The sequence below is a fragment of the Pogona vitticeps genome, chromosome Z (genome assembly GCF_051106095.1).
Source record: "Pogona vitticeps strain Pit_001003342236 chromosome Z, PviZW2.1, whole genome shotgun sequence".
NCBI lineage: Eukaryota > Metazoa > Chordata > Lepidosauria > Squamata > Agamidae > Pogona > Pogona vitticeps.
In genome coordinates this window covers 2,504,159-2,530,836 of record NC_135799.1, presented here as the reverse complement: position 1 = coordinate 2,530,836, position 26,678 = coordinate 2,504,159, and the positions used below count along the sequence as shown (strand labels likewise).

The 26,678-nt window shown below is 48.1% G+C and overlaps 1 protein-coding gene across 4 annotated transcripts in view; it reads right to left on the bottom strand.

Moving 5' to 3' along the window:
- LOC140702925 (uncharacterized) overlaps positions 1-26,678 on the bottom strand; it is a 208,957-nt gene that overhangs the window by 30,970 nt on the left and 151,309 nt on the right. Inside the window, exons 1-2 of one of the 4 annotated variants that reach the window (XM_078382538.1) lie at positions 10,911-11,337; positions 5,413-5,593 (exon numbers count right to left, since the gene is read on the bottom strand). The exons of 1 other annotated variant lie outside the window; for it this stretch is intronic. The gene's annotated coding sequence lies outside the window, so the exon portion shown is untranslated. Of the gene's footprint in view, positions 1-4,305; positions 4,493-5,412; positions 5,594-10,910; positions 11,338-26,678 lie in introns of those variants that run through there. 2 more of the 4 variants (XM_078382537.1, XM_078382535.1) reach the window with 2 other exon arrangements.

Sequence of the window (26,678 nt, the reverse complement as noted above, 5' to 3'; positions counted from 1 at the left end):
TGAGGAGATTACAAAGCAGACACTCTGCAAGCAATTCAAAAACAATGCTTTAACAGCTGAAAGCCAACATAGGAAGAAGGAAAGAACTGGGCGTCTTTAGCTTTGAGAAAAGAAGCCTGAGGGGAGAGAGATAATAGAACTCTTTCCTAAAGATGGGCCTAGAAGGCGTTCCGTGTCTAGTCACGCTGGAAACTGTCTATGGACAAACACAAGCTCTATAGCTTAAAAATGGGATGAGCACCACCCCCTAGACTGGGACACGACTGAACATTTGTCAAGAGGAACCTTTATCTTTTTTACATAAACTCTCCCACACCCAACAGGACAGTTGGACCAGTCATGTCTCGCTGTGCACTGCTGGGGTCCTTCTTCTCCAGTAGTGCACCAATCCAGAACGGAGCTCTGCTGGCCCTTCCTTGCCTCTTCCTGTGGTCAATCAATCATTTGCTTAGTAGGGAGAATCCTTGTCTCACTTCCTCATTGGAGAGGTCAGCTGCTGGAGGAGGCACGGAAGGGCAGAGCCACTTACCAGACTGGAGCACCGACACAGAAGAAGGACCCTGGTAGTTCATGATAAATTGTGAGTGGCTCGGCCGACCTAGGGCGTATGAAGGGGTTATGAATTTAGTTGCCAGGTTGGAAATAATTTGGGCCCCTTTCTCCTTTTTGGATATGATAGTATTGAGCAGGGAATGGGACTTGATAAACATATAGACCCCCTCAAAGTCAAATGATTCTATCATTCGACACCACGGCTAGGGGACTTGCAGTTGCATGACGGGGGATGTCAGGAACATCCTCTTCATTCCTAATCATCTTTGTTGCCATGTCTGGCTAAGCAAAATAACACAGGGGGAAGGTTTTCACTGTGCTCATTAACCTTAAGAACAATACCCTAAAAAAATGATTGCAGCCTCTTCCATGTGCTACTTTGGATGGAAACTTTGGCAAGTTCTAAAAATTTCACAAAAAAGTACAACACAAGATTAAGTGCTAAAATGATTCCACCACTCTCACCCTGTTAAAGGTGCTATTCCACAAGGGGAAGGGGCCAACGTGAGTTCCCAGTTTCACCAGCCTTTCAACCCTGTGATGAAACCTAGAAGGTGCTGAAATGGACAAAGCTTCTAACCCTAGACTCCCACTTATCCCCTTATTTGGGGAGAAAATATTGTTGACTGTGTACTTTAAGCCCTGCACATCATCCTGAACAGGTAGGACACCTGAAGAGCAAAAATAGCTCACATCACTCTGTGACTAAGGTAGTTTGTTTAGACACTCAAACCCGCCACCATCACTGCTTTCCCAGGCCCCTGGAAGCCTCAGAAAGGAGCGATGGTGGCAGGAGGGACCCTTGCGGTGCCTTCTGAGACCTCTGGATGCCTCAGAAGGAAGCGATAGTCGTGGTGAGGGACACCCGCGGTGGCTCCTGAGGACTCCGGATGCCTCAGAAAGGAGTGCTGGTGGCAGGGGAACCCCCACAGTGCCTTCTGAGGCTTCTGGAGGCATCAAAAGTCACCGTGTGGGTCCCCCCCCCCAGCATCGCTGCATTCAAAGGCCTCCGGAAGCCTCAGAAGTGAGTGATAGTGGCTGGGGGGGACTCTTGCAGCGTGTTCTGAGGCCTCCAGAGGCCACAGAAGGCACCATGGGGGTCCCCACCCTGCCGCGATCGCTGCTTTCCCAGGCCTTCAGAAGGCTCAGAACAGAGCAATGGTGGTGGTGGGGACCTCTGTGGTGCCGGGGGGGTAGAATCGCCAGCTTCTGAGAGTGTTTGGAGGCTTATCAAGCTTCCAAACACTCCCAGAACATGGTGATTTTGCCAGGGCTGGCCCCGTGGGGGGTGGGGGGAGCCTGGCAAGGGTCCTGGGAGGCTCCCTTGGACCCTTGCCATGCTCCCCCCGCCCCCCACGGGGCCAGGGGGGTAGAATCGCCAGCTTCTGAGAGTGTTTGGAGGCTTATCAAGCTTCCAAACACTTCCAGAACCTGGCGATTTCACCAGGGCTGACCACGTGGGGGGGGGAACCTGGCAAGGGTCCTGGAAGTCTCCCTTGGACCCTTGCAACGCTCCCCCCACCCCCCCATGGGGCCAGGGGGTAAAATCGCCAGCTTCTTGGAGTGTTTTGAGGCTTGGGAAGCCTCAAAACACTCCCAGATTGGCGATTTTGCTGGTGCTGGCCCGTGTGGGGGTGGGAGGAGCGTTGCAAGGGTCTGAGTGAGCTTCCAGGACACTTGCGACATTCCCCCCACCTGGAAGCTGGCAATTTCACCAGCGCTGGCCCCGTGGAGGGTGGGGGAGCCTCGCAAGGGTCCTGGAAGGCTCACCCGGGCCCTTGTGATGCTCCCCCCACGGGGCCAGCGGCGACGAAATTGCTGCCTTCGGTCCATAAGACGCACGGACATTCCTCCCCACATTTTGGAGGGAAAAAAGTACGTCTTATGGAGCAAAAAGTATGGTAGATTAGTAGGCGTGTATGTGTAATGCCTAGAAGCTTGGTGTAATAGGATAAGAAATGCCACAGTATGTACTCGGTAGGCTAAGTTTTGCTGCAGTGGGCGTTTTTAAGGAAGTAATAAATATGCACTGACACGGTGCTGGGGAACTGATAAGCCAGAAGTAGACGCTTTACACCCCAGCCTGCGGCAGAGCTGAAGAAAATGTTTCTGTGTCCTGAGTTTTTACCTTACTGCACCACTAGTATATCGAGCTGGTTTCTCGAGAATTGGTGCCCCAGCCTAGTCATCATTTTAGTCACTTTCTTCTGCACCTTTTCCAGTGACATCATGTCTTTTTTGCGGTATGGTTGTTTTATTTTCAATCCCCTTTTTTCATGATCCCTAGCTTGGAATTCCTACTTCATGGATTGCTTCCTTGACGTGGTGAAGGGGCTTGAGTAATTCAGTGGAGATATGGCCTATGCCGTGCAGGGACACCCAAGACGGACAGGTCATAGTCGACAGTTCTGACTAAACTGGAGCAGAAACTGGAACACCACTCTATTATCTTTGCCAAGAAAATTCCACAGACAGAAACAAAAGGCTAAGAGAAATGACGTTGGAAGATGGGCTCCTGAGGTTGGAACGTATCCAACATGCTACTGAGGAAGAGCGGAGGACAAACACCCTTTTCCAACAACACCAGAGGCGACTCTACACATGGAGATCACCAGATGGCAATACCGAAATCAGATTGATTATATCCTCTGCAGCCAAAGATGGAGAAGCTCTATACAGAGACTGGGTGGAGGGAGGAGCGGAAGGGGCGGAGCCTCAAAGGGGGGAGGGCAGAAATGTTAGAGGGGATACCCACGCAGGTGGTGGGAGAGTCTCCTGATTCCTCCCCCCCTCAAAAGGATCTGCCAAACTATTTCACGGCAGGCCTGCCCTCCTGAAAAAAAAAAAGCCTTCACCTGTGGCACAGGTGAGGAAGGTGGGCCAAGAGGGAGGGGGCCCTTTGGGAAGAGACCCCCTCCTGAAGAGTCCCCTTCAGACACCATTAAGGGGAGGGGGATCCAGAAGAGGCTCAGGAGGGCCAGCCAAGAATCTTGGGGGGGAGTAGCCCCTTTTGCGCCCAGCTGAACCCCCTGTTCTCCCCCAATAGCCCCATTTGTGGGACCCCCTTGTGTCCCCACTTTGCACTCTTACATCTGTTCTCATACAATTCTTCCAAAGAGGGGAGTGAACAGCCAGTGATGTTTTGGGCCGTCTTGATCACCCTTTGAATTGCCATTTTCTCTGCCACTGTGCAGCTCGTGAACCATACACAGAGACAGTAGGATAATATGCTCTCAATCGAACTCCGATAGAAGGTGGTTAACAAACTCTCAGTCAATTGTTGTTTTCTAAGAATCCTTAGAAAATACAACCGTTGTTGCGCCTTCCTGATTAATGCAGGAAAGAAGGGGGGGTCTCCTTGCAGGAAAGCCGAGCAGGGCCCACCCACAGGAACACAGAGAAAAAGGGCCCGGGTGCCTTGCTCGGGGGGGGAGGGTGGGATCGAGCCCCCTCCCAGGCTTCCCATTCGGGGGCCCCCTCCCCATTTACAGCCCCTTGGAGAAGAAAGAGGGGGGATAGGACAAAAAATAAGAGATGCCTCTCCCCCTCCTTGCAAGGAGGACCTTCGCGGGGAGAGGGGCCCGATCCGGAGTGCACGGTCTCTGGGGGGGTTGTGGGGGGGCGAAATAATCTTTTTCTGGGTGTTTTTTAAAATATATCTCTCTCCAGCCCCTTCTATCCCCTTAGGCCCCCCCACCCCTCCCCCGTCTTGCAAAAAAAAAAAAAGAAATACCCCCCCGGGCGATTGCTCACCTCCTTGCAGGTCCTCTGGCAGGAAACTCACGAGGAAGCCTCCCTCCCCTCCCCAGCGGGGGCCTCTTTCCCCTCTGAGAGCCCTTTGGGGAAGGGATGCCCTCCAGCAGGGACACACACAAAGCCCACCCCTCCCCAAGCGGATCCCCCCCCAGGGGACTGATCCACCAGGAGCAGCACCTCTTTCCCCCTTTGAGAGCTCCCTGTTTTCCTGAATGGAAAGAAGGGGCAGGGGGAGGGGAGCGGAAGGGGTGGAGCCTCAAAGGGGGGCAGGAACAGGAGGGGGGAGACCGTGGGGGGGTTCAAGAGCTTTCTGATTCACACACATCGCTGCTTTCCTAGGCCTCTGGAAGCCTCAGAAGGGAGGGATGGTGGCAGGGGGGACCCCCCACAGTGCCTTCTGAGGCCTCCAGATGCCTCAGAAGGAAGCAATGGTGTGGGGGGGACACCCGCGGTGGCTCCTGAGGACTCCGGAGGCCTCAGAAGGCACCACCAGGGGGCCCTCGCTGCCACCAGTCTTCCCAGGCCTCCAAAGACCTCAGAAGGGAGTGATGGTGGCGGAGGGGGACAAAATTTGCTCCAAAAGAGGCACACACTTTTCACACCACTTTTTTTGGGGGGGAGAAAAGTGCGTCTTATAGAGCAAAAAACGGTATATTCCAAGTGATGATCTAAGTTTTTCTTGAATGCCTCCAGTGTTGGAGCACTCACCAACTCCTGAGGTAACTGATCCCACTGTCGTGCTTCTGCAACAGTTGCTTTGAATATTGAACTAAAATCTTGCTTCCTTTCACTTGAGCCCATGGTTACATGTCCTGCTTTCTGGGATGACTGAGAACAGATCCTGCCCCTCCTCTATATGACAGCCTTTCAAACATTTTAAAAATGCTAAATAGCTAAGCTAAACCTGCCTAGCTATTTCAGTCTTTCCTCCTAAGGCTTGGTGTCCAGCCTCTGATTGTCCTTGTCACCTTGCTCTGAAATGTTTCCAATTTGTTAACATCCTTCCTGAAGTGTGGTGTCCAGAACTGGACACAATACTCAAGGCGAGGCCTCAACAGTGCTGAATAGAGGGGGACTAGCACCGTGCGGGATTTGGAAACTCACTTCTATTGTGTTTGTTGTTTAGTCCTTTTGTTGTGTCCGACTCTTCGTGACCCCATGGACCACAGCACGCCAGGCCCTCCTGTCTACCACTGCCTCCGGGAGTTGGGTCAAATTCATGTTGGTTGCTTCGATGCTTTATTTTATTCTTCTATGTTGTTAGCCACCCAGAGTAGACTTCAGTCTAGATTGGCAGGATATTAAATAAATAAATAATTATTCCACCCAATTTGGTATCATCTACAAATTTGACAAGCTTCCTTGCATCCCCAATCCACATCATTAATAAAAACACTGAAGAGCACCGGTCCCAGTACTGAGCCTTGGGGTAGCCCACGTCTGACCTCCTCTCAGTTAGAGAAGGAGCCATTAATCATCACTCTCTGAGAACGATTCTGTAGCCAACTGTTTATCCACCTGACACTTGATCTATCCAGCCCACACCTAGTTAGCTTGCTAATCAGGATCTCTTGGGACACTTGGTCAAATGTTTTTCTGAAGTCAAGATATACAGAAAAACATATCCCTGGCTCAGCAATGCTATAAACAAAAAAGATCATGGAATCGTCATAGATCACAAACTGAGTATTAGCCAGCAGTGTGATGTGGCTACAAAAAAGACAAACACTATTTTAGGAGGGGTTAACAGGAAGAGAGTCTCCAAATCCCATGAGGTCCTGGTTACCCTCTGTTCAACATTGGTTAGGTCACATCTAGAGTACTGTGTCCTGTTCTGGACCCCGCACCTCAAGAAGGATACTAACAAATTGCAGCAAGTTCAGAGGAGGCCAAGAGCGTTCCACCAATGGAGGCATTCAAGCGAACTTAAGAACATAAGTAGCGCCCTGCTGGATCAGGCCAAGAGCCCATCTAGTCCAGCTTCCTGTATCTCACAGTGGCCCCAACAGAAGCCTCTGGGAGCACATGAGACAACGTGATCCCTGTCTCCTGATCCCCCTCTCTTGCATCTGGCCTTTGCGGGGACCTTCCTTTTAAGCCTAGAGATTGTACATCCCCATCCTGACTTGTCCTCCAGGAATCTGTCCAGTCTCCTTTTCGAGGTATCTACACCAGATGCCATCACCACATCATGTGACAAGGAGTTCCAAAGATGAATAAAACGCTGGGTCAAGAAATATTGTCTTTTCTCATGTTCTCAGTCTCCCAACACTCCATTGGAATGGATGTCCCCTGAGGGTTCTGGTATTGTGTGAGAAGGAAAAGAGCTCCCCTCTATTCACTCGATCCATCCCGTGCATAATATTAGGTGTCTGAATCATGTCCCCTCTGGTTCCTTTTCTCTAGACTAAAGAGCCCCAAATGCTGTCGCCTTTCCTCATCAGGGAGGAGTCCCAGCCTAGTCATCATTTTGTTTGCTTTCTTCTGCACCTTTTCCAGTGCCATCATGTCTTTTTTGCGGTATGGTTGTTTTATTTTCAATCCCCTTTTTTCATGATCCCTAGCTTGGAATTCCTACTTCATGGATTGCTTCCTTGACGTGGTGAAGGGGCTTGAGTAACTTAGAGAAGCAACAGGCTATGCCGTGCAGGGACACCCAAGACGGACAGGTCATAGTCGACATTTCTGACTAAACATGATCCAACTGGAGCAGGAACTGGCTAGACAGTCCAGTACCTTTGCCAAGAAAATTCCATAGGCAGAAACAAAAGGCTAAGAGAAATGACACTGGAAGATGAGCCCCTGAGGTCGGAAGGCATCCAACATGTTACTGAGGAAGAGCGGAGGACAAGTAGCTCCAGAGCTAATGAAGTGGTTGGGCAAATGCTGAAATGACACTCAGCTGCAGATGTGCCTGGAAGTGAAAGGAAAGTACGATGCTGCAAAGAAAAATTCTGCATAGGAACCTGGAATGTAAGATACAGTGGTGCCTCACTTAGCGACGTTAATCCATTCCGGAAAAAACATTGCTAAGCGAAAACATCGCTAAGCGAAATTTACAAGCCCATAGAAACGCATTAAAACATGACTAATGCGTTCCTATGGGCTTGAAAACTCACCTTTAAGCGAAAATCTTCCATAGCGCTGTGAGCAAACACGGCGCTCAAAAGCACACGTGAATGCCTGGACAGAGAGTAATCAGGAGTTTGCGCACGCTAAAATGGGCTGAGTTAGTCCTAGGGCTCAGCTAGTCGTGCTACAACCCTCCTTCTTACAAGTCTGCCCTAATAAGAACACCCTTGTACTCTCAGATATTATTGTTAGAAAAACATGTGGGCTTTGTAGTCCTTAGACTTAACTTGCACCACAGGCAGGACTCCTTAAGTATGCTAGGCCGAGGCAGCACTCTCAGATGACCCTAAGACAAGTGTACTGATTTTTATAATCATTATTTTATTAAAGAATAAGCATGTTTTTAGGTATCAAAACCAAACTAAGCCAAGGCAAGTAAATAAGCATTTTGCTAGTTATTTACAACTCTGTAGTGAGGCAAAGAAAACATGAAAAATAGAAAAGTATTCAAAAACCTTATAAGAATACAAAAAGCCATTAAAAAGAATAAAAACAGTTCCAGTCAAGTAATTCATCAGGAAAAACAAAATAGTCCAAACATGTTAGAAAAAGGCTATAGTCCTCAGTGATCCTGTAGAATAAAAATTCTGTCCCAAAAAGAAAAATCCAATAAAAGTCCCATTGTCCTTAGAAAAGTCCAAGAGCATAGTCCATATGAAGTATTCCAAAAGTAATAGTCCATAGAGAAATAATTCATAGGAAATAGTCCGTAGGTAATAGTCCTTAAAGAAATAGTCCTTAGGAAATAGCCCATAGGTCCAAGGGTAATCCAGTATAGCATAGGAATCAGTCCATGTAAAGAATGGTCACGATAGACTTCAGGGTTGGTCACGAAAGACATTAGGATGAGTCACAAATGACAATGTCCATAGGCAAAAAGTTCCTTTTTCAAGAGTAACTGGCAAGGGCTTATCGCACCTTCCCACAATGCCATCCAATCAGAGTCTGTTACTAGGCAAACAGTCCTGTTGCACCACATGACTTCTTTCCCATGCACACCAGATATTATTTGGATTACTCTGGTTTAGCAAAGAGTCACAACAATTCCCATCTATCTAATCACACTGAGTCCTTTCTCAGGCTCTCAGAATAATATTCTCCCTGCTCTTACTAGCAAACAACCTGTCAGCATAGCATAGATCCTTTATACCAGGGGTCTCAAACATGCGGCCCCGGGGCCATTTGTGGCCCCCCAGATGATAGTTTGTGGCCCTCGCCTTGCTTGCCCCCCCAAAGCGCCCACACATCCTCTGCTGTCAAGAGTAAAAAAAAAGCCTTGCCTCGCTCGCCGGCTCTCTCCCAAGACAGCACCTCTTGCACCCTCCATCCAGAACTGCAACCTGCCAGCCAGCCCACCTGTCTATCAGCTAAGGAAACTCCTGGGCAGCTTCCTCGGGCTCTTGCTCCACTTGGCAGAAAATCTGATGCGGCCCAGCCTCACCCAGACTCTGCCTCCAGCGGCCCCCAGGTAAATTGAGTTTAAAACCCCTGCTTTATACAAAGAAACAAGATGGAACCTCTCTTGCTCATTCCTTAATTACACAACCCATATTCCTTACAAGATTTTAATTCAAAAACCCATCTCATCACAAGCGCCACCATTTTCGCTGCCTCTTAAGCAAGGAAAAACAGCGGACGGCCATTTTTGTTTTCCCGGCGGCCATTTTGAAACTGCCGATCAGCTGTGCGAAAATGGGGGCTTTGTGATGATCGCTTCCCCGCGATCATCGCAAAGCAAAAAACCCCATAGGGACCATTGAAAAGTGATCGCTTTTGCAATCGCAAAAACTCCGTCGCTAAGCAATTTCGTCGTTCAACGGAGCAATCGCTATGTGAGGCACCACTGTATATGAACCCTGGTAAGCTGGATGTGGTCAAACTGGAGATGGCAAGAATAAACTTTGACATCCTGTGCATCAGTGAACTAATGGGAATGGGCGAATTCAATTCAGACGATTATCCTATCTACTATTCTGGGCAAGAATCCTATAGAAGAAATTGAATTACCCTCATAGTCAACAAAAGAGTGGGAAAAACTCTGGGATACAATCTCAACAATGACAGAATGATGTGAATACGAATCCAAGGCAGACCATTCAACATCACACTAATCCAAGTTTATGCACCAACCAGCATTGCTGAGGAGATTGAAACTGAACAATTCTATGAATATTTACAACACCTTCTAGAACTGACACCAAAGAAAGATGTTCTTCTCATTCTAGGGGACTGGAATGCTAAAGTAGGGAGCCAAGAGATAAAAGGAACAACAGGGAAGTTTGGCCTGGGAGTTCAGAACGAAGCAGGACAAAGGCTAATAGAGTTTTGTCAAGAGAACAAGCTGGTCATCACACACACTCTTTTCCATCAACACAAGAGGCGACTCTACACATGGAAATCACCAGATGGGCAATATCGAAATCAGATTGATTACATTCTCTGCAGCCAAAGCTGGAGAAGCTCTCTACAGAGACTGGGTGAGGAAGGGGCGGAGCCTCAAAGGGGGGAGGGCAGAAATGTTAGAGGGGAGACCCACGTGGGTGGTGGGAGAGCCTCCTGATTCCCCCCCCCTCAAAAGGATCTGCCAAACTATCTGCCCGCCCTCCTGAAAAAAAAAAACCCTTCACCTGTGGCACAGGTGAGGAAGGGGGGCCAAGAGGGAGGGGGGAGCCCTTTGGGAAGAGACCCCCTCCTGAAGAGTCCCCTTCAGACACCATTAAGGGGAGGGGGATCCAGAAGAGGCTCAGGAGGGCCGGCCAAGAATCTTGGGGGGGAGTAGCCCCTTTTGCGCCCAGCTGAACCCCCTCTTCTCCCCCAATAGCCCCATTTGTGGTACCCCCCTCGTGTCCCCACTTTGCAACCCCCTCCCTCCCTCCCTCCTCCCCGCTGCACCCCATAGCCTGCTTCTCTACCTGGGGGGTGACGTTTAGCGGGTTTCCCAGAGGAAGGAGAAATTTGGGGGGGAGAGAAAGGCCACGGGCGGGGGAATCTCCCTCCTTTCCTTCTCTGCCACTCCACCCCCAAAAATGGTGCCTGCAGGATCTGGGGAAAGAAGGGGGGGGGTCTCCTCGCAGGAAAGCCGAGGAGGGCCCACCCACACGCACACACAGAAAAAGGGCCCGGGTGCCTTGCTCCGGGGGGGGGCGGGATCGAGGCCCCTCCCAGGCTTCCCATTCGGGGGGGCCCCCTCCCCATTTACAGCCCCTCGGAGAAGAAAGAGGGGGGTCAGGACAAAAAATAAAGAGATGCCTCTCCCCCTCCTTGCAAGGAGGGCCTTCGCGGGGAGAGGGGCCCGATCCGGAGTGCACGGTCTCGGGGGGGGGTTGCGGGGGGGGGCGAAATAATCTTTTTCTGGGTGTTTTCTAAAATATATCTCTCCAGCCCCTTCTATCCCCTTAGGCCCCCCCACCCCTCCCCCGTCTCGCAAAAAAAAAAAAAAAAAAGAAATACCCCCCCGGGCGATTGCTCACCTCCTTGCAGGTCCTCTGGCAGGAAACTCACGAGGAAGCCTCCCTCCCCTCCCCAGCGGGGGCCTCTTCCCCCTCTGAGAGCCCTTTGGGGAAGGGACGCCCTCCAGCGGGGATACACACAAAGCCCACCCCTCCCCACGCGGATCCCCCCCCCACAGGGGACCGATCCACCGGGAGGAGCGCCTCTTTCCCCCTCTGAGAGCTCCCTGTTTTCCTGAATGGAAAGAAGGGGCGGGGGGGGAGGGGAGCGGAAGGGGCGGAGCATCAAAGGGGGGCAGGAACAGGAGGGGGGAGACCGTGGGGGGGGGTTCGAGAGCTTTCCGATTCACCCCCCCTTGAAAGCAGGGAGTCCTTCCCAGGCCCTCCTGCGCCCCCCCCTCTTGGTGGCCCTCCAGGGAACCCCCCCCCCACGGCCAGGGCCTGCGCCCTCTACGGGGGGGGGGGGGGGAAGAAAGCCAGCCCGGGATCGGTCCGTGGGGGGGAGGGGAGGGGGGGAGTCCGTGGGGGAAAGCAGGTCACCCCCCCCAGGGGGATGGCGAGGGGGGAGGCGGGAGCTCGGCTGGCCCCGCTCCATGGGAGGAAGGAAGGAAGGAAGGAAGGAAGCTCCGGCTCTCTCTCTCTGTGCAAGCTGGAAGAGAGGAAGGAGCCTTCCTGTTTGCAGAAAAGGTGGGGGGGGGGCGGCCGAGTCGGTCTGCGCAAGGGACACACCCGCAAACACACACACACACACAGACACGCAAACACACCCCACACAAAAGCGCCACCCTCCCGCTCTGCCTGCCAGGAAGGCCAGAAAGGCGCAGCCTCTCCCCCCCCTCCCTTCTCCTCCAAAAGAGAGATTGAGAGAGAGAATCCAGGCAGAGAGAATCCGCCCCCTCCCACCCCTAGCTGTGAAGGTCGGGCTGATCCTGGTGTCGCTAAATAACTGGATGGAAATCTTCCAATTTCCCCGGTTTGGTACAGGTGATCTTCCATGCTGCCTTGACAGCAGAATTACCCAGTTCGACCACTGAATTGCTTGGTAATAAACAGGTGACGCTTTGGATTTAATGCACCTTGTGGATAGGTTTCATTTTGTTTCGTTAACCATAGATTTCAGTAATGCTGAATGTATTTTAGGATATATTTATTATTTATTTATTTAGGAAACATGTCACAAAGCATCTTATTTTCCTTCTAAGTCCTGTATAATCATTCTCCCCTTTTTTCCCCCCGCATTTTGTGGTTGGATCTAACACTAACTGGATTGTTTTATGACATCAATAAAACAGACGTGGGCCAGCCCTGCAACAAAGTCCTCTCTTTACAGATGACCGCGGATGTCCAGTCTCTGAGATGCTTTTTGTCAGAAGTGGTTGTGCGATCGTCTGATGTTCGCCACTGAAATCTTGGGTTGCTTAGAGGCCTATAGAGCAGCAGTATAGAGTGGTGTGATCCATCCTTCTAACATGTTCCTGCTCGTCCTGCAAAATCTGAAGAATTCCCAGTATCTTCTTGTTCTTGGTGGCTCAGAAGTAAGCTCCACTGAGTTTGGCAGCCTTTAATTCCAGGTTAGTGTCTCTGGGAATGGAGACTTCATCGGAGAGGGGACGGAAAGCATAGCAGGCCTCTCTCTGGAAGCCGGACTGAAGCCTGCGGGGATGGTATGAAACCCTCAGATCTTTCTTTCTTTGGGCCAGAAGCAACACAGAACAACTAAGAGATTTGTCAGATCGTCTCTCTCCCCCCCCCCCATTAACAGGCAACATCAAGAAGATCTGAGGCAGCCAGCATTAAATCTTTCCTAAATACACGTTGAGGGGCCTCGAGGACACTGACCGAGGGGTGAAGGGGCCGCCAATTCCCCTGTGAATGTGGGTGCAAAAGCCCTCTTTTCTTAGATTCACTCGGTTTCTTCTTCCCACTCCGTTCCGTAGCCGCCTCTAAGTGACTTCCAGGTAACCCAGTTCTCCGTGTGGCTGAGGGCTAGAGGTTTCCCCGAGGTTCTACCCATTTTAAGGGTTGAATTGTTCTTTCCTTCCACATTATAGTCCTGGCATCCTCTGCTATTTCTGCAGAAGTCACCGAGGTCGTGAAGAACGTTTCCTCAATTTTAATCAGGGAGGGGAAGGGGAAGAGCCAAAAAGTGGAGGCACCTTTTGAGGCAGAGGCTTTTGGGTATTTTGTTCTTAGCTGCCACCTCCCTCAATAGGTCCCTCTGAGGCAACGCCTGCTAGGTAAGAGATTTTATCTATAGGGGTTGGTTTCAGGGATCCTGCAATGATTCTGTAGCTTTAATAGCAGAAAAACTTGCTATGTAACTGCACCAGCACAACCCTGATCACCCCTTCATGGATTGCTGCCTTGTCGTGGTGAAGGGGCTTGAGCAACTCAGAGAAGCTATGGGCTATGCCGTGCAGGGCCACCCAAGACGGACAGGTCATAGTGGAGAGTTCCGACTAAACGCAATCCACCTGGAGTAGGAAGCGGCAATTCCACTCCAGTATCTTTGCCAGGAACGCCCCATGATCAGAAACAAAAGGCTAAAAGATATGACGCTGGAAGATGGGCCCCTCAGGTCGGAAGGCGTCCAACATACTACTGAGGAAGAGCGGAGGACAAGTACAAGTAGCCCCAGAGCTAATGAAGTGGTTGGGCCAAAGCCGAAAGGACGCTCAGCTGTGGACGTGCCTGCAAGTGAAAGGAAAGTCTGATGCTGCAAAGAAAAATATCGCATAGGAACCTGGAATGTAAGATCTATGAACCTTGGGAAGCTGGACGTGGTCAAACAGGAGATGGCAAGAATAAACATTGACATCCTGGGCATCAGTGAACTAAAATGGACAGGAATGGGTGAAATCAAATCAGATGATTACCATGTCTACTATTGTGGGCACGAATCCCATAGAAAGAATGGAGTAGCCCTCATAGTCAACAAAAGAGTGGGTAAAGCTGTAATGGGATACAATCTCAAAAATGATAGAATGATGTCAATACGAATCCAAGGCAGACCTTTCAACATCACAATAATCCAAGTTTATGCACCAACCTCCATTGCTGAGGAGACTGAAATTGAACAATTTTTTGAAGATTTACAACACCGTCTAGAACTGACCCCAAAGAAAGATGTTCTTCTCACTCTAGAGGACTGGAATGCTAAGGTAGGGAGTCAAGAGATAAAAGGAACAACAGGGAAGTTTGGCCTGGGAGTTCAAAACGAAGCAGGGCAAAGGCTAATAGAGTTTTGCCAAGAGAACAAGCTGGTCATCAAAAACACTCTCTTCCAACAACACAAGAGGCGACTCTACACATGGAAATCACCAGATGGGCAATATCGAAATGAGATTGATTATATTCTCTGCAGCCAAAGATGGAGAAGCTCTATACAGTCAGCAAAAACAAGACCTGGAGCTGATTGTGGCTCTGATCATCAGCTTCTCATAGCAAAATTCAAGCTTAAACTGAAGAGAGTAGGAAAAACCACTGGGCCACTCAGGTATAATCTAAACCAAATCCCTTATGAATACACAGTGGAAGTGAAGAACAGATTTAAGGAACTCGATTTGGTGGACAGAGTGCCTGAAGAACTTTGGACAGAGGCTCGTAACATTGTACAGGAGGCAGCAACAAAAACCATCCCAAAGAAAAGGAAATGCAAGAAAGCAAAGTGGCTGTCCAAGGAAGCCTTACAAATAGCAGAGAGGAGAAGGGAAACAAAATGCAGGGGAGATAGGGAAAGTTACAGGAAATTGAATGCAGACTTCCAAAGAATAGCAAGGAGAGACAAGACAGCCTTCTTAAATGAACAATGCAAAGAAATAGAGGAAAATAACAGAAAAAGAAAAAACAGAGATCTCTTCAGGAAAATTGGAGATATTAGAGGACCCTTTGGTGCAAGGATGGACATGATAAAGGACAAAAATGGAAGGGACCTCACAGAAGCAGAAGACATCAAGAAGAGGTGGCAAGAATACACAGAGGAATTATATCAGAAAGATTTGGATATCCCGGACAACCCAGACAATATAGTTGCTGACCTAGAGCCAGACATCCTGGAGAGTGAAGTCAAGTGGGCCTTAGAAAGCATGGCTAACAACAAGGCCAGTGTAGGTGATGACATTCCAGTTGAACTATTTAAAATCTTAAAAGATGATGCTGTTAAGGTGCTACATTCAATATGCCAGCAAGTTTGGAAAACTCAACAGTGGCCAGAGGACTGGAAAAGATCAGTCTACATCCCAATACCAAAGAAGGGAAGTGCGAAAGAATGCTCCAACTACCGCACAATTGCACTCATTTCACACGCTAGCAAGGTTATGCTCAAAATCCTACAAGGTAGGCTTCAGCAGTATGTGGACCGAGAACTCCCAGAAGTACAAGCTGGATTTCGAAGGGGCAGAGGAACTCGAGACCAAATTGCTAATATGCGCTGGATTATGGAGAAAGCCAGAGAGTTCCAGAAAAACATCTACTTCTGCTTCATTGACTATACAAAAGCCTTTGACTGTGTGGACCACAGCAAACTATGGCAAGTTCTTAAAGAAATGGGAGTGCCTGACCACTTTATCTGTCTCCTGAGAAACCTATATGTGGGACAGGAAGCAACAGTTAGAACTGGTCATGGAACAACTGATTGGTTCAAAATTGGGAAAGGAGTACAACAAGGCTGTATATTGTCTCCCTGCTTATTTAACTTATATGCAGAATACATTATGCGAAAGGCCGGACTGGAGGAATCCCAAGCTGGAATCAAAATTGCCGGAAGAAATATCAGCAACCTCCGATATGCAGATGATACCACTCTGATGGCAGAAAGTGAGGAGGAATTAAAGAACCTTGTAATGAGGGTGAAAGAGGAGAGTGCAAAAAACGATCTGAAGTTCAACATCAAAAAAACTAAGATCATGGCCACTGGCCCCATCACATCCTGGCAAATAGAAGAGGAAGATATGGAGGCAGTGACAGATTTTACCTTCTTGGGCTCCATAATCACTGCAGATGGAGACAGCAGCCATGAAATTAAAAGACGCCTTCTTCTTGGGAGGAAAGCAATGACAAACCTTGACAGCATCTTAAAAAGCAGAGGCATCACCTTGCCAACAAAAGTCCGAATAGTCAAAGCTATGGTTTTTCCTGTTGTGATGTACGGAAGTGAGAGCTGGACGATAAAGAAAGCTGACCGCCGAAGAATTGATGCCTCTGAATTGTGGTGCTGGAGGAGGCTCTTGAGAGTCCCCTGGACTGCAAAGAGAAGAAACCTATCAATTCTAAAGGAAATCAACCCTGAGTGCTCACTGGAAGGACAGATCCTGACACTGAGGCTCCAGTGCTTTGGCCATCTCATGAGAAGAGAGGACTCCCTGGAAAAGACCCTGATGTTGGGAAAGTGTGAAGGCAAGAGGAGAAGGGGACGACAGAGGATTAGATGGATGGACAGTGTCACCGAAGCAACCAACATGAATCTGACCCAACTCCGAGAGGCAGTGGAAGACAGGAGGGCCTGGCGTGCTCTGGTCCATGGGGTCACGAAGAGTTGGACACGACTAAACGACTAAACGAAACGAAACCCTGATCAGGCCCCCAAAGCATTTAATTCAAAACAATTAAAAGCTTATATCCTCTCCTTTCAAGTTTTGAGGATTCCTAAACCATTGGAATCCTCAAAACCCTTCATGGATTGCTGCCTTGTCGTGGCGAAGGGGCTTGAGTAACTCAGAGAAGCTATGGGCTATGCCGTGCAGGGACACCCAAGACAGACAGGTCATAGTGCAGAGTTCCGACTAAACGCAATCCACCTGGAGTAGGAACTGGCAATGCCACTCCAGTATCTTTGCCAAGAATGCCCCATGATCAGAAACAAAAGGCTAAAAGATATGATGCTGGAGGATGGGCCCCTCAGGTCGGAAGGCGTCCAACATGCTCTGAGAGCCTGGGACAAACCGCTCCGCTCGCCAGCATCCACAGCAAACGCGCAGAGAGCCACGGGAAACCCAGTGATTTCCGGCTCCAGACTCCAGTCTCAGGGAGACTCCTAGGTCTCTCCCCAGCCAAGGTGGGACGATGTCCTCCGGGGGGTCGAGTGAGGAGCTTCCGAGCTCTGCTGAAAGCCACTGCAAACTTCACAGGCTTCACGTTCTGAGCTCCGGCTCCAACGTTCTCCACACCGCCTGGTCTGCAGCTCTTCTTTTCAGGGGAAAGGACCCAAACCACTCTCAGGTTGCTCCCCAGTGAGCTTTGTCAGGCAGAAGATCTTCCGCTCCCCCCAATGCAGGAATGCTGGTCCGGTAGGGCCATGAAAACACCTTCGGCTTCAAAAGTCCTCTCTCCCCTGAGCCAGGTGGCTGATGTTGGGAGGGGGTGAGGCAATCTGGAGTAGCAGGGCTCAGTCCTGAAAAACAGAGGGAGATTGAGCCAAACTCCGGATGGTAGTTGGTAACAGCCCAGCCACAGTTCTTACTTGTTGGGACGTGTTCCCTTGTTTGGTAGTCAATCATGACACTGCAAGTATACAGATGAATTTTTCAATGGCTTCTGGGGAGGGGGAGGAAGTTTCACCTTGCCCCCACCCTGAGGGCACCCATGCGTTTCCTTCAGGCTCTGTGGAACAGCAGCCGAGCAATCCCTTGGCCACTCATCAAGCCCAACCCCCTGCTCAATGCAATAATCCAAATCAAAGGATATCTGCCAGGTAGTGGTCTAAATTTCTCTCGACTTCCTCCAGTGTTGGAGCGCTCGCCAGCTCTCGAGGTCATTGGTTCCACTGTCTTACTGCTCTAACAGTTAGGACGTTTCCCCTGCCTTTCTACCAAAATCTGGCTTCCTGTAACACGGTTGCATGTCCTGCACTTTGAGTTGATCGGGAACAGGTCCTGCTCCTCCTCTGAATAAAAGCCTTTCCAGTCTTTGAAAAGTGCTCTCAGATCTCCCCTCAGTGCTCTTTTCTCAAGGCTAAGCAAGCTCGGTTTATTTCAGTGTTTCCTCCTACGGATTGGTTTCCAGTCCCCTAATCATCCTAGTTTACCCTCCTCTGAATTTGTTTCATTTTTGTCAGCATCCTTCTCGAAGTGCAGTGTCCAGAAGTGGACACAGTCCTCTAGATGAGCCCCAACTCTGGCCCGAACACAGGGGGAACTAGTACATTGAGGATTTGGAGACTATACTTCCATTAACGCACCCCAAAATAGCATTGGCCTTTTTCGTAACCACATCACACTGTTGATTCATGTTTAGCCAGTGATCTATTTCTTGCTCCTGAAGTATCCCCCATTTTGTAACTGTGTGTTTGGCTTCTAACTCACCCTGAGTTAGGGTGCTTTGTCACTCCTATTTCTGACATGGCTTCTATCTCCTCTTCCATGAGCCTGGCCTGCTGGCCTACATCTCTCTCTAAGGAGCAAACTGAACAGGTGGATGCTCTCCAGTTTCTACAGAACGTGTAATCCATGAAGTTCTACCTGGTTAACTAGAAAAGAGAGACTAAAATTGCTGCATGAAAGCTAGCAGCTTTTCCTCTTCAGAAGCTGATGGCCCTGGAGACTTGAACAGCTCCTCCGCTCCTCCTGCCTCTTGAAAATTAGTCAAAAATCAAGCAACTCCTGCTTTGCCTGCCTTTGAGCCAGATACATGAACATCCCATGTTGCCCGGCTATCCTGAGGCCCACAGGGAACACTGGCTAGAAGGAAGGGAGATATGAGGGGACCAGGGAGGAAGCACCCCCTCCTGCCGACACCCCGCTCCTCTTAAACAACCATCAAGGAAAGGGGTGAGGGAGCAAGGAAGGGACTGGGGATCCCATCGTGTGCTTGCACAGAGAAAAGGGCAAAAAAGTGGAGGTTGTCAATCTGGGTGGCGCATGGAGTGGAGTACTCCTTGGCATCTAAGAGGGAAACAGTGCCCAGTATGGTGGACTGGGGAGAGTGACAAACTAGGACACTGGAAACTAGGGTTCAAATCCCCATTTCCCCAAATGGGAAACTCACTTGGAATTTGGTGATAAAGTCTACTGTAAATGTTGCCACAGAGGACAGAAAGCCGATAATCAGGCAAAAGCAAAAGAGGGGGGAAAGGAAGTTGGTAGGATCAATCTAAAACCCAAGTGGGTTGGTGAGGGAAGAAAATATAGGAATAAAAGTAAATGAAGACAGCAGAAGAACCATATGTGTTAGTAGAGGAAATATTTCATTTCCCCCCTCACGTGGTTGAAGAAGAGAGTGTGATCTGAAAACCTCAGTTTTGTCTGTTTTAGTTTTGTCTCATTTTGCATTGTTTTATTCCTCTGGATTTCACCCAGCGTGCTTGCACAGACTAAGTCGGCTCTCTCTTCTCAAAGGACAAGGGTGGGTAGTGAGTGATTCGTCTTGCCTTCTGCTCTCCTCTGGAGGGAGTTGGGGAGCTTTCTCTGACCTTTGAAGTCGGTGGTAGTGGCGGTGGTGGTTGTAAATATCAGGCACAATCAATCTCTTATAGTTGTTGCGATTGTTTTACTGTGGTCGCTGTGCTAGACATAAGCTGGTTTGTTTCCTTTAAAGTGTTGTTTGGGATTGTTCTGTAAATATGGTAAATGAGGAAAGTGGGAAGCTCAAAAAAACTTGGCTCCCAGCTCTCGAAAATACAGCATGCAAAAGGTCAACTCTACCCAGCCACAAGGGCAGGGGATCACTACACACAAAAGACCAGGTAATGACACCCATCAACCACAGTGACAGATAATCTCTTCTTAGCACAACAATACACCCACAACAAGACACACTAATCACCCATCTACAGAAAAAGACAAAAGCCTATCTCACAGCCATAAATACTGCACTCCCAAGCTAACTACACCAGAGCACAGAGTGCTGTCCTCTGAAGATGCCGGCCACAGGGACTGGCGAAACGTTAGGAAAAACGACCTTCAGAACACGGCCAAAGAGCCCCCAAAACCCACAACAACCGTTAACTATTTAAAACAAAAAACAAAAAAAACCCACTAGCCCCTAAACCCTCACCGCTATATTTAATAATACTATTTCCCCTCTCCTTTTGGCACGATCCTACCTGGCCACGGTCAAGTGCAAAGTCCTGCACCTTGGAAAAAGAAACCAATTGCACACTTACAAGATGGGGGATACTTGGCTCAGCAAAACTATGAGCGAGAGGGATCTGGGAATTGTTGTAGATCGCAAGCTAAATGTGGGCCAACAGTGGCTTTTTCTTAATCCAGGTTATCAAACTCTTCCTTCCCTTTCTCCTTTCATGGGTTCACCATTTTCAATATATTTATGGACTTGCAAAGCCTTTAAATTAAGTACTGTACAGTGGAAGAAATTTGCAAGTAAACCATGGAACTTTTCCAGTAAAACCTCAATTCTAATCAAACCCTCTCCTTGTATTTCTGAGTAAGCTGGCTGGAAAGGTCAGTGGTTTAAATATCTGGTTGCAGAACCAGAAGTTCCCTGCTGTGTCTCCCATGGGTAAGGTCAGCCTGTGTGGCCCTTGGGAAACTGTAGGGTCCCAGAACCAGGGAATGGGGACCGACTCTGAGAGGTTAGTCCACCTCTCCCTTTCTCACTTCAGCTAGTGTGCCTCTCTTCTCCCTGATCTTTCTCCTTCATGTTCTAACCTCTTTCTCTCCCCAATAGGAGGGTTTCTCTGGTTTTCTATCCATCTCCTATCTTCCCCTCATGACGTATCATCAGGTTCTCCCACTGTTTGGTCCAGGGTTTCTCCATTCATATCCACTCCCAGCCTTTGCAGTTTATCTTCTTCTTTCTTTGTGGTTTATCTTCCATTTTTTCTCGCCCATCTTGAAGTTTTGACTACTTAATATAATAACTCTTCTTCTTCTTCTTCTTCTTCTTCTTCTTCTTCTTCTTCTTCTTCTTCTTCTTCTTCTTCTTCTTCTTCTTCTTCTTCTTCTTCTTCTTCTTATTATTATTATTATTATTATAATTATTGTTATTATTGTTATTATTGTTATTGTTATTGTTATTGTTGTTGTTGTTGTTGTTATTGTTATTGTTATTACTATTGTTATTGTTATTGTTATTGTTACGACTCTGTAAGCTGCCTAGAGTGGTCATAACGACCAGATAGGTGGGATATAAATAGAATAAATAAATAAATTAAATAGATACCCCTGAAAAAAGGGTTGCCATCAGTCAGAATTGACTTGATGACCCCATGGACCAGAGCATGCCAGGCCCTCCTGTCTACCACTGCCTCCTGGAATTGGGTCCAATTCATGTTGGTGGCTTCGGTGACACTGTCCAACCATCTCATCCTCTGTCGTCTCCTCTTGCCTTCACACTTTCCCAACATCAGGGTCTTTTCCAGTGAGTCTTCTCTTCTCATGAGATGGCCAAAGGATTGGATCCTCAGCTTCAGGATCTGTCCTTCCAGTGAGCACTCAGGGTTGATTTCTTTCAGAATGGATAGGTTTGTTCTCCTTTCAGTCCAGGGAACTCTCAAGAGCCTCCTCCAGCACCACAATTCAAAAGCATCCATTCTTCAGCGGTCAGCTTTCTTTATGGTCCAGCTCTCACTTCCATACATCACTACAGGAAAAACCATAACTTTGACTATGTAGACTTTTGTATTGTGATGTCTCTGTTTTTTAAGATGCTGCCAATGTTTGTCATTGCTTTCCTCCCAAGAAGCAGGCATCTTTTAATTTCGTAGCTGCTGTTACCATCTGCAGTGATCATGGAGCCCAAGAAAGTAAAATTTGTCACTGCCTCCATGTCTTCCCCTTCTGTTTCCCAGGAGGTGATGGAACCATTGGCCATGATCTCAGTTTTTTTGATGTTGAGCTTCGGTCGGTATTTTGCACTCTCCTCTTTCACCCTTATTGCATGGTTCCTCACTTTCTGCCATCAGAGTGGTATCATCTGCATATCGGAGGTTGTTGATATTTCTTCCAGAAATCTTAAGTCCAGTTTGGGATTCCTACAGTCCGGCCTTTCTAATGATGTATTCTGCGTATAAGTTAAATAAGCAGATTGAAAGAGTTGGTAGTGTGCCAGGTGGTGCTAACAAGTAGAATTTCCCAGATTGATGAAGTCACCAAGCAAAAAGACATTATTGATAGCAGAAAATTATATTAAATCAAGTTTGTTGCAGGATAGATACATACAGCTTTGTCCTCATTCAGTCCAATGGTCATTCACAGTAATAGCAACAGAGTTTAGGCATAAATCAGTTCACAGTCCTTGTAAATCAGTCCAGCAGTAGGAGAGACAGTGTGCTGTCCTCCATGGAACAGAGGAGAGCTACGGTTGCATGGAGGGCATACTAGTAGAAATAGAACAGGGAGTAGAGGAAAGGAAAGAGTCACTTGAGGTGTGCGTAGCTGATGAGAAAGGGGAGGAGCTGAATTGGATTGTGTGGGAGGAGGGTATAAAAGGGGAAGAAAATGCGCGAAGTTTTACTATTCTAACAGGCAAATCACCGCCCATGAGAGATCAGGCAATCCAGACAGAGTGGAGCGCGGGACAAGAAGGATTTGCCACACTGATGAAAGAGTTCCTGAACCTGCAGCTGGGAGGAGGTCTGCTGCCTGAGCCCAAGGACGCGAGCGCGAAGTGGGAAGCCTTAGAGCTGCTAGAATGGACAGTGGTAGTATACCCTCGCAACGAGCGTGGGGAGAGGAGGGTGATCCATCCCAGTCCCTCTTTACTCCAGCCACAATGCGAGGGGGACTGGGCTAGACACCCATGTTGGAGGATTTTGAGCATGACCTTGCTAGCGTGTGAAATGAGTGCAATTGCACGGTAGTTGCAGCATTCTTTGGCACTGCCCTTCTTTGGGATTGGGATGTAGACTGATCTTTTCCAATCCTCAGGCCACTGCTGAGTTTTCCAGACTTGCTGGCATATGGAGTGTAGCACCTTAACAGCATGAGAGCTGGACCATAAAGATATCCTGTGGGCTGGATAGATCAAGGGTCAAAGCGGATACACAGTTGGCTACAGAATCGTACTCAGAGAGTGATGAGAGATACTCTCTTCCTGTTAATCCTGCCTAAAATAGTGTTTGCCTTTTTTGTAGCCGCATCACACTGCTGGCTCATATTAATCTTTTTTGCTTATAGTATTGCTGAGCCAGGGATATCTTGAATTCTGTATATTTTCAGCAAAGGTTTTGACAAATGGCAATATGGTATCCTGATTAGCAAGCCAATTAGGTGTGGAATGGATAGATCAAGTGTCAGGTGGATACACAGATGGCTACAGAATCATACTCAGACAGTTATGATTAATGGGTTCTTCTCTAACTGGGAGGAGATCACAAGTGGGGTACCCCAAGGCTCAGTCCTGGGTCCTGTGCTCTTCAATATTTTTTATTAATGATGTGGATTAGGGATGCAGGGAAGTTTGTCAATGTTGCAGATAATACCAAATTGGGCTGAATATTCATTTATTTATTTTATATCCCGCCCATCTAGACTGAGGTGGCTAACAATAGAGAAGAAGAATAAAATAAAATAAACAACATTTAAACCATAAGGATAACAATAAATCAAGTATTGACAAGAGGGAAGGCCTGCTGAAAGAGCCACGTCTTGAGTTGGCTCTTAAAAACACCCAGCAAGGGAGCCAGACAGATCTCTGGGGGGAGACGGTTCCAAAGGCGAGGGGCCACTGCTCAGAAGCCCCGGTTTCTTGTTCTTTCTCTTCGAGCCCCCATCGCCATTAGGCCCCTCAGCTGCCCATCTTGACTAAAGCAAGTGATTCGGGTAGATCTAGGTGGGAGAAGGAGGTGTTCCGTCAGATATTGAAGTCCTAAATTCGTTTAGAGATTTATATGTCATCATTGGTACTTTGAATTCAATGTGGAAATGAATGGACAGCCAATGCAGGGCAGCCAGAGTATGGGAGATATGTTGGTGTTTTCTCACTCCAGTAAGAAGTCCGGCTGCCGTGTTCACCAACATTTGAAATTTCTGCATCAGTCTCAGATGTAGCCCCACGTAGAGCGCATTACAGTAGTCTAATCATGAGACGACAAGCACATGGACCAGAGACAGGGACGCAACTGGGCAATCTGCCAAATACCAAAATAGGTGATACGGACCACTGACACTATCTGGGTCTCCATAGTGAGCTCCAGGTCAAGATGGATCCCCAGACTGCGAACTGAGTTCTGGGAATAGCTAATACCCTAGAAGACAAACAAAATTTACAATGACCTTGATAGGATGGAGCCCTGGGCCGAAAGCCACAAAATAAAATTCATCAGGGATAAGTGTAAAGTCCTGCACCTCAGAAAAAGAAACCAATGGCACAGTTACAAGATGGGGGAGACCTGGCTCAGCAAAACTGCAACTGAGAAGGATCTTGAAATTATCGCAGATCAGAATCTGAATATGAGCCAACAGTTTGATGTGGCTACAAAAAAGGCTAATGTTATTTTAGGCTGCATTAATAGAAGTAGAGTTTCCAAATCCCGCGAGGTGCTAATCTCCCTCTATTCAGAACTGGTGAGGCCTCACCTTGAAGATTGTGTCCAGTTCTGGACACTGCACTTCACGAAGGATACTATCAAATTATAAAAATTTCAGAGGAGGGTGAAAAGGTTAATCAGGGGCTGCAAACCAAGTCTTATGAGGAAAGGCTGAAAGACTTGGGCATGTTTAGCCTTGAGAGGAGAAGACAGAGGGATGACATGATAGCATTTTTCAAATGTTTGAAAGCCTATCATACAGACGAGGGACAGGATCTCTTGTCGATCTTCCCAGAGGGCAGGACATGCAACCATGGGCCCAAGTGAAAGGAAGCCAGATTTCATTTGAATATCCAAAAAAAAAACTGTTTGGAGCAGTATGACAATGGGATCAGTTACCTCAGGAGTTGGTGAGTGCTCCAACACTGGAGGCATTTGAATAGAATAGAATTTAATTATTGTGGTCAGGTGACCAGCCCACGAAACATATCCATGGCTAAAATATACAAAATACAGTTAAAAATATATATCCAAACAATTCCCAAAACATGCCATGTGGCCAGAATATACTAAATACAGTTCAAAAGTGTATAGCCAATCCGTAAAACACACTACATGGTCAAAACACACAAAATGCAATTTTAAAAAGTGCACAACAGGTAATCAACCGTGCACTGATTGTAAAATGGGGGGAGAATAAAACATAGCACCTCTACATTCAAGAAAAAAATTAGATCATCACCTTGCCAATATGCTTTGACTGAATTCCTGCATTGAGCAGGGAGTTGGACTTGATTGCCTTCTAGGCCCGTTCCAACTTCATTTTTCCATAATTCTATGATTCATTTTATACTTTACCCACAACAACCCCTCATGCAGTTCCAACCCACTTTGTCCCCTTACTATAGTTCCTGCAGGCTTAGCCTTCTGTTGATGTTCTTGTAGAGAGGGGTCAACTTGCTGCCACACCCTCATATGCTCCCGCGACGCGTCCTGTAAAAAAATCCGTCTTATCTTCAATAACTCTGCAATCGCCTTGCAAACCTTCTTTAAGAGTCTCTACCGAAATTAAAATACCCCTGTTTCTTGGGAGGAAAGCAATGACAATCCTAGAAGCATCTCTACCGTGCGGTCTCCAACCCAATCCCTTCCCAATAGCATTTCCCTCGTCAGGCCAGGCACTCCCCCAATGTTCATCCATCGTTCATCTCTCCCCACCTTCACATCAGCCCACACAGTCTGATACTTCTTAGCATCTCCATGTATACACTTTGTCGCGACTGCCACCTCCACCTACGTCACCACAAGAGATGACAGGTCACGATCCTTCACACACACACAGTACTTCGCTGCCACCAACCACACATAAACCTGACACTTCAGACTTATTGTGGATTTCAAATAAAAATGATGGTTTATTGGTTACAAAAATAAAATGTAAATCACTGAGAAAAAGAATCACTAGTAATACTATATTTATGAGACCTTCACCCTGCACAGTTCTTTGTTACTTTACACACAGTTACCTAACCTATACCTAACCCTGTCACTCTCCCACTAATTCCCCAACAACAACACCCTCAACAACCTTCTCTCTCCTTGTACACCCCCCTTATATACACAAGCTCCACCCCTATAAGACCCACCTCTTGCCTTGCCATAGGCCAGGAAACTCCAGCCTTAGCCAAGACAGGCAGGTGACGTCATGGCACACGTCACACACTTCACTAACAGCCCCTCCTCCTTCTTTTCCCCCTTAAGGTCTCTCACAAGCGTTTTACCACACCCAGTGTCTATCAGAGCCCGTTTCTTCTCCCCGTCCACCCACACGTCCACCTCCCAATGTCCTGCCATCGTTGTTTTCGGCAGAGTCTCCAGCACTTGCTGCCCCACCCAAGAACAATCCGTCCCCAGGCAGTTTTTTCTTACATGGCCGGCGACCCCACATCCATAACAAATGGGTCACCCATCTTTCCCTTCGCGCCACCCTATGCGGGGAGACTGTTCCAAAAGCGAGGGTCCACTGCCGAGAAGGCCCTATTTCTTGTTCTTTCTGTTTGGGCTTCCCTCAGCGTTTGGCCCCTCTCTATCCTTCTCCTACTCCTTAGAGCTGTGAAATGGGTAACAAAGCATCCACCCACAAAGGAATGCATCAGACTGTACTGGAGTCCATGGTTCAAATTTTTATGACATTTCAGGGCAAGAAACCCCAATTTAAAGGACAGCGGGTGCATTTTTGTGAAACAGGACAGCTGTTGGATTATGCTATAAATACTTGATACTGGGAACAAATTCCTTTGTTTAAAGACAGGGTTAAGCCTTTTAGCCAAGCGACCCGGAGGGTTAGCATCTGCACCAGAGCGACT